General features: G+C 50.4%; 1 long non-coding RNA gene across 2 annotated transcripts; it reads right to left on the bottom strand.

The window, feature by feature from the left end:
- Positions 1 to 6: 6 nt before the first annotated feature.
- LOC109308138 lies at positions 7 to 5683 on the bottom strand. 2 transcript variants are annotated; one of them, XR_002100498.1, is made up of 3 exons: positions 5354 to 5683; positions 3904 to 4036; positions 7 to 140 (listed from the first exon to the last, which is right to left on the bottom strand). It is a non-coding gene; the product is annotated as an uncharacterized LOC109308138 (long non-coding RNA). The 2 variants fall into 2 exon arrangements; XR_002100497.1 differs by having other exon boundaries at positions 3904 to 3994.
- Between the last annotated feature and the right edge of the window lie 2744 nt (positions 5684 to 8427).

The raw sequence follows: 8427 nt of genomic DNA, 5'->3' as shown, positions 1-8427 counted from the left end.
GCTCAGCCCCGGCGATGGCGACGGCGGGCGCGGCTGCTGCTTCCCCCATGCCCGTCCATGCAGCGCTGCGGGACGCCGGCGGCGCGGGACCGGGGCGACCGCATGGGCAGGCGGGCGGGCCTCCGAGCCTCCTCTTCTTCCTGCTTCCCAGGCGCGCCGGGCAGGGGCCGCCGGGCGCGGCCGAGGGAGGAAGCACAAAGAGCGTGAGTGCTGCTCCGACCCCGCGCAGCTCCAGCTCCAGCTCCAGCTCCAGCTCCCCTGCCCACAGGCGCCCGGCCCCTGCCTCGCCTCCCTCCCCCGCCGCCCAATCAATCTCGGCTCTGCACTCGCCCTCCCCGGCCCCCGCCCGCCATTGGCCTGCGCCGCCAGTCCAACGAGACCGACGCGCTGCTCGTAGGAGCATCCCCCGCTCCGCCCTCCTCTCCTCCCCCAGCCCCCGGCGGAGTGCGGAGGAGGCTGGCAAGGTGCTTTGCCATCGGATCCCCGCCCTCCTCTCCCCGCCTCCCGGCTTTATTGAAGGCGATTCCCAGCAGCCAGGCTGGGCGCGGAAAGACCTTCCCTCCCGAGCCCCTGGCGGGGAGATCGCTGCTCTCAGCCCCCCGCTCGGATCCGCCCGCTCACGCGCTTTCTTCCAGCCCTGCCCGCCCGTTGCGCTCGACTCCGCTCCGGGTCCGAGCCCAGGGGCGCTTCTCCTGCTAGAATCCCGGCCTTGACACGGAGTCATCGCCGCGGCCAATCAGCTCCGCTGGACCTCTTCGCCAGCGTTCGGATTTGGAACGTTGGCTTTTGCCCGCGTTCCGAGTCCGAATGCCAGCGCCGGGGGCTCGGGGAGGCATCGCTCGCTCGTAATCGCTTCCTCCCCTCCTGGCCGAGAGGGTCGGGCTGTGTCTAGTCTCCGGCGGCTTGGCCCCCCGGGGGATTTGTTCCCACTCCGCCCCCGGCGTGCTGAACTCTGTGTTAGGCTGGGCCATGCCGGCATCTTCCTCATCTCTTCAGCGGTTACATAGCGGGATCTCGAAATGCCCCTCACCTTTGCAACGCAACCACTCCAGCTTTACAGGGCTGCGGCATGCTTTGATACACTCGCATAGGCCCCTGATTAGGCATCTCAGACAAGGAGCCGGGAGTAGAGGGAATTGTGTGAGGCTGATAACAATGGGCAATTTTGTTATCAGGGAGTGTGAAGTGCCATGTAATAATCTCTATGAATGGCTTCAACACGTAAATTCCACTTGCTCGTCCTCCTTCCCTAACTAACGTGGTTTATCTCGGGCCAGGCTTAATTACACAACTTTTCCCCCCTCCTTCAAGGCCGGAGGCCGCTCCGTTTGTGAGAGGTGACAAGACGGGGCAAAAGCCAGTTTTGTAATCAGCACGCCCATGCCTCAAATAATAATCAGTGATGAATCCCCCATCCCTGTCCCAGTCAATAGGTTTCGTATAATTAAAGGCTTTTAGCCTGACGTTTCCGATTTTCTGTCCCATGGCAATCTGCTCCCCCCACCCCTCCTTTTCCTTTGTTTAAGTTGTATTTAAATCTGCTTGGCCCCGGTGACCCACGCCAAACAAAAGGCATTAGGAAGGGGAGGGGGGATTCATTCAGCTGCGTAGAAACAGCAGCAAAACCAGTTTAGGAACACAAGAGTCAGTCATTCCTTAAACTCATCTGTTTGCGTGTTTTTCTACATTAAAAGCTCTCTTCACACCAATTGCCCTGCACCATAGCAACTTTTCAGTGTTGCTCCCAGGGCACTCCGATCAGGTGACTCCACAGACGTTTTAAACGGATCTTGTCTCCCTCCCTCCTTGTCACCCCTACTGCAGTTGTGCCCATAACAAAGAGCTGAATCCCTGTGCCCCACCCCACAGTTCAGGCTTGCAGCTGTGTCTCCACAGTATCAGCATGGCAGGAGCACAGCTCACAGACAAGAGCTGCTTGATTCTCAAGCCTGCCGCTAGCCTTGGAGCAAGTGTGATTAGATCAGCTGCTACCCACAGTCCTGGTTTTGGCCACTTGCTTTGTAAGTTCCTCTTCTTCAAAACACCCGAAACAACTGACAGATGACAGAACGAGGAGCGATGGTCTCAAGTGGCACCAAGGGAGGTTTAGATTGGATATTAGGAAAACCTTTTTCACTAGGAGGATGGTGAAGCACTGGCTTAAATTACCTGGGGGGGCGGGTCGTGGAATCTCCATCCTCGGAGGTTTTTAAGGCCCGGTTTGACAAAGCCCTGGCTGGGATGATCTAGTTGGGGCTGGTGCTGCTTTGAGAAAGGGGGTGGGACTAGATGACCTCCTAGGTCCCTTCCAAGCTTCGTTTTCTGATTTTATGAACTACCCAAAGATGTGTCAAGGGATACAGCTGTGACTCCTACCCTAACTTCTCCTACTTGCAACAAAGAAGAAAGGTTGCAGGGTTCACAACGAAGTGCACAGACTGCACTTCCCCCTTTAAAAATGTATTGGCTGTTTCTTGATTTTTTCAAGTTATTTCTTCGGTTAAAATCAGATCTGAGACTCATGTGCAAGCAAAACTCTCAATAAAGGCAATGGTAGGTTTTTTTGCCTGTTCTGGTTTTGTTCCAGCTCCTTTCAACTGTGGTGCTGCTTTTTCTTCTGTGCTGGGTTCCTTGACAATAGAGGGCGCTCTTGAGATACTCCAAATATTTGGGTCAAGCACTGGAATTGTGCTTGTAAAAAAGGAGAACATACATTTCATCCAGGGTGCTATTGTTAAATTTGACAAGTTTGGGATTCAGCTGCCTAACATCTGCATGGGTGTGAGTGTCCAAATGCACAGCCTGCAGCAAATGTGACATTTGCCTACAACTGCCCTGCCAGATAGCTCTCATTTTGAAGGCTCAGGGCCACTAAATTAGCTGAGACAGTAATATGGAAAGGTTAAAGTTCAGTATTTCAGAATAGGCAAAGATCTGACAGTGTGTTGATAGCCACGCACACTTGCTATTGTTATAAGCTCACATCTGAATTCACTCCTGAGCTTTCACTTTCTAGCCCTTAAAAGACCAGAAAAACAGGTGAAAGTTCAGGAGCCGGTTCAGATGTGAGCTTATAACAATAGCAAGTGTGCGTGGCTATCAACACTGTTGTGACTTGAAGATGTCAAACAAACCACAGCCCTGATTTTTAGCTGTCTTTATCTCTTGCTTTCCCCCCAGCTACAGCCAAGAAGCAAAAGAAGCAAGCATCAGAAGGCTCAGAGACCCAGCTTTTTTAAAAAGTGAAATTATATCAGAGAAAATGATAGAAAATGAATGTTGGACGGGACCTCAGGATGTCATATAGTCCAACTCCCAACTCAAAGCAGGACCATCTCCAGCTAGATCATCCCAGCCAGGGCTGTGTCAAGCTGGGCCTTAAAAACCTCCAGGAGCGGAGATTCTACCACCTCTCTAGGTAACTTGTTCCAGTGTTTCATCACCCTCCTAGAGAGAAAGTTTTTCCTAATATCCAACTCAAACCTCCCTTGCTGCCACTTGAGACCATTTCTCCCTGTTCTGTCATCTGTCACCACTGAGTCCAGCTCCAGCAAACATGTAACTGCATAAAATGAAGTGAACATGTAACTGGGTAAAAGTCAAACCCCTGCCAGAGCATTCATGGCTTTGAAACAAGCTATGGTTTGTTTTCCAGCAGGAATGTGCGATGCCTTAACTGTTCCCCTGCTGATACAATCTCTGTTTCCAGACATCCAACATGAATCTCCTCTTGGTCTGCTTATGACATTGGTGTGAGCCGAGGAAGGCTAGTGGGGAATCCAACCTGGACTTTCACTTTGCAAAACATGTCATTCCATTTCCCACTATTATTTGGCAACAGAGGCAGCAAGTATCAGCAATAAGTATTTAATAAATGGACCTCTCTGATATTTTTGTACTTACATCATGTTTAACCCTATGGTGTGCAGCTGAGCTGTGGAGTCAGAGCTTCATCCTATTCTCCTAGACGATGGGACCCTTTACAAATTAGGACCTGTACAGCGGATAATTGAGAACATGTACATCACGAGCTGTCCTGCGGAGGGCAGAGGAAAGGGTCATTACTCCAACCTATAAAGGAGATTGACATGAGCCTGGGTTTTGCAGCTACTGACTAAGCCTGAAAATAGCAGGTGCAAAAAGCATTTGGAAGTCGCTTGCCAGAGCCTGGGAGGTAATGCGCTTCCTGCCCATTTATCTCAGGAAACCAGCACGATCTTCCCTCCGAAACAAAGTTAACCTCTCATTAGCCAGAAACTCCTGAGAAAGCTTTAAAAGCTTTGCAGTCTAGCTAATGTGTTTAAGATATTCCCCCCTCCACCTTCTCAGGCACTGCCATGGCAATTACTTGCCATCAGTTCCACATCGGGCTGGCTAAGGCAGGCTGAGTTTGCATTTATCCACTGTGAGGCTGACAAGACCAGAGCCTGTCAATGCAGAAAGGAAGCGCGGCAGCCAACTTCTTGCCTCTTTAGAGCTCCTCGAGAGCTTCCTGACATGAAGCTCAGCATTCTCATCTCAGGCATCACACACACGCACACACACACAGAGCACACAATGAACACACACACACAGAGCACACAAAGAGCACACGCCCCACACAGAGCATACAGCAGAACTGGGATCTGCCCCTCTGCCTTGTGACCTTTCCTCCACTCAGTGCCCAGACCTGAACCCAGCAATGACCTTTCAGTGCTCTTTTTTTCTCAGCTAAAAAAGCCAAAGCTCCACAGAGCAACATTGCAATGTGTGTTTATTGCAATGTGTGTGTGTGTGTGTCTGTCTATCTAGATACACATCCCAAGGAACCCATGTAGAGTGTGTGTGTATACTGCAATGTGTGTATATCTATCTAGCTGGATACACATTGCAAAGATCCTGTGTAGTGTGTGTGTGTATCGAAATGTGTATCTATGTAGATACACACTGCAAGGAACCTGTGTCTTGTGCGTGCGTGTGTGTGTATTACAATGTGTGTCCCTCTATCTACACACTGCAACACACACACACATACACACACACGATCCTTGAACCGCTCCAGGCTGACATCAGGCACAAACAATCCGGAGTAAGAGGTGTTTATTTTCTCAGATGGACTCTGCAATGTGCAACCATGTAAGTGGTTACAGATGTCCGTCTGGACCTATTTTCCCCTTCTTCTTCCCCCCTCCCCCCCTTTCTCTTTTTGCTCCTACTGGTCCCCTGCAGAACCAAGCGCTTGCTTAGAGACAGGTGGAAACAACAACAACAACAACTCCTGATTTTTTTTTTTTAAAGAACCCCAAGGCAGGCAAACAAACAAGGGAGCGAAAATCCGCAAACCTCAAGTCCGGCAAGGAAAGAAGCAACTCACCGCAGCCGGCCCCTGGGCTCCATCCCCGCCGGCTGCCACATCCCGGCGCGGGCGGCGCGGGGCGCTCAGCAGCGGCGCGGGCGGGCGCTGGCCGCCGGGAAGGGGGGACTCATCGGGCCAGCTCGGCCGGCCGCCGCCTGCATCTGGATCCACCTCGCAGGGGCTGTTTATCTGCCTCCCCCTTCCCGGCGCTGGCACAAAGCGAGGGGGATGTGCCTTTAATGACAGCGTGATCTTTCCGCCACCTATAGAAAACAAATGAGGGCTGGTGGAGGGGGGGGAGCAGGGAGCACAGTAATTCCCTCCTCGCGGCTGGGAAGATGCTCTCCATCCCCCGCTCCCCTGCCGCCCCAAGGAGGGAGGTTGGAGCAGCGCGCTGGCCCCACCTCCTCCGGCTGCAGCCCCCTGGCGGAGCTGGCAGCGCCTGCTGCAACCGCTGGAATGTACCTGCACATCTGGAGGAGCCGCTGGGCACGCTCCCCTTCGAGGCTCGCACAAAGGAGCCCTTTACTGGGCCGGGGGACACTGGCTCGGGGCGGGCCGGCTTTCTTTTACAACCCCCTCGCACTTGTTCAGCAATTTGTTACACTATCAAAGCCTCGCAGCCGCCAACAACCCGCTTATTTAGTTGGGTATTAGCAGCCCTTGCATATACACCAGCTTTCCCAGTTCTCCCCAGATGTCTGGCCGCCAGCAGACAATCTGTTTCCCTCCCCTCTCCTGATTGAGTCCTAGCAGTTACATGTCTGGGGTTTGTTTTTGTTTTGTTTTTTGGGGGGAGGGCGGGAGGTCTTTTTTTGTTGGTCTGGATCTGAGGCTAAAGGACTGAACTTGTCTGGAGAAAAGGTGCAGAATTTCTTCTCTAGCTTGCAAAGGCTTGGACACATTCATAGGAGGGTGGGGGCAGCTTGGCTTTGTGACCATTAGGTAAGCTTGGTTTAGGTTTACAGTATAATCTCTCTGGTCCCTCTAGGACCTATTCAGGAAATGATGATGATGATGATGATTATTTTGTAATGTCATAGCCCAGGTCGGAAGACTTGGATGTGGCTTTGTGCAAGCCAGGAGAAGATACATTGTGAAAATGGTCTTTGTGGATGTGTCCGGATGAGCGTGGATGTTTGTTTCCCCAGGGAGAAGCAGCAGCAGCACACCTTGTATGGCTGCTACCTATCCCAGGGGAATGTTTGTGCTATGCTCTGGCATGCGGCAGGTTACCCTAGATGGGGTAGGGGAAGCTGGGGCCAGCACAATGCTGGCCCCAGCAGCCGTACCTGGGGCCCTGGGGGCCTCCCTGGGCTGCAGGTATGGCAGGAAACCTGGCCAAAAGCTAGGCCAGCCAGGCTCTGTTTTTGGGTGGTGCATGCTACCACCACATGTGCCACCCCACTTTTTTGGGGGGGTGTTTTTTTTGACCCCTGGATCTCCCTGGGTCAAACCCTCCTCCCCCCAGTGCTGCAAGGCAGCAAGCAGCTTGGGGAATGCCTGCATGTACAGTATATGGCGCCGCAGATGGGTTTGTGATACCACACGGCCACACTTGTCTGGATGCCGCTTGTATGTCCCACTTTTATAATCTAGTACAATTCCCTGCTCAGAACGGGACCAGACCCCAACTACATTTTCCTCTGTTAATTGCTAGCCCCTCCTTTTTCCCAGCTCAACAATTGAAAGTCTGATTTAAAGCCCCTGGGAATTCTTTATTTTCCTGGATTTTACTGAGTTTTGCATTAGGTACTGAAACAGCAAGGTGGCTAGAGCAGCCAACCATAGCCCAGCCCTCCTTCAAATGAACTCCTGCCAGATAATTGCACTCGTGTCTCTCTTTGCTAATCATCCTGGCCTTGATTCTCAGAACTCTTTGGAGCATCTCCTCTGGATCTGCTGGCTCAAGAGAAACACAATAGGAGCATGCTCTTCTCGTTAAAAAACATTTCAAACAGCTCTGTTCCTAGCCCACAGGAATATGGGGTTTTAATTTACCCACTTGCTTCAGCATTTGAAACTCCACGGCTGCAATCAGCAAAGCAGAAGTAGCTTTGATTAAAAATCCTAAAGGCAAGTCTCGTGTGTTTTTCTTCCTCCCTGTTCCACAAGCACAAAGAAGATTGGGTGCATAAAATAATGATGAGGGAGAGTTCAAAGCGATACCAGAAAACTGGCCTGAGAGGATGTTTTCTAATGCAGTTCCAGCCATTTACCATTCCTTCTCTTTGTTGAGCTTGCGCCAACACAACAGAGATAATCTAGCAAGCCATGGTTCTTTCTTCTCTCCAGAAACATTAGTCAATATGTTTTAGAAGTCAGCTTGTCAGGTCTACCACAAATATAGTAATTAAATAAATGCCTTTAATTTGGTCTACAATAGGCTCCTTTAACATATTATCAGCACAAAGGCCTTACTAAGGCAGCTGCTCTTCTCATGATTTTTGTAGGATTTTCAGCACTTCTGAGACCTAGAAGAATCCTTTTCTCAGGTTCTGGTGAACCAGAAAAAATGAAGAGGAGAGTGTAGGAAATAGGCATCTCTTTTGCTCCTGCATCATTTGCCAAAATTAAAGGCACAGAAGAGTATAAGCCTCACAATAGCATTTGCCCTGCAGATAACAGGCACTGGAAACATTCTGGAGTTGTACAATGATCTTTGCTAATAGAAGCTTAAAGTATGCTCTTCACACAGTGATCCAGTATTGACATACTTAATGTGTTACATCTATAGCTATATCACCACTTCTTTCTGGAAACTTGGAAGTACTTCCAAACACCAGCTGATATCCTTATGAAGTTATTATTCTTAATGAGAAAGGAAGCACACCTTTATATCCTTATGAGACATGTATTCACATATACATTTTATCTTTATTTTAAAAAAAGCTGCAGCATCAACCCTGTCACAAACACCAGGGATCATTTTTGATGCCATACATGTTAATTATACTAAAGCAGTGAAATTAACATGCAATCTGTATTAACATCTGCATTCAGTAGGCATTCCCAGGTGACTCAGTAAACTGTATCCATTTTGAAGATAGATATAAAGAAGGAAGAATAACCTCTGCACAAGTACAAAGAAA

This window comes from Crocodylus porosus, unplaced genomic scaffold (genome assembly GCF_001723895.1).
Source record: "Crocodylus porosus isolate Cpor-Errol unplaced genomic scaffold, CroPor_comp1, whole genome shotgun sequence".
Classification (NCBI taxonomy): Eukaryota; Metazoa; Chordata; order Crocodylia; family Crocodylidae; genus Crocodylus; species Crocodylus porosus.
Note: the sequence above shows the minus strand (reverse complement) of the source record. Positions and strands in the feature narration are given on the sequence as shown.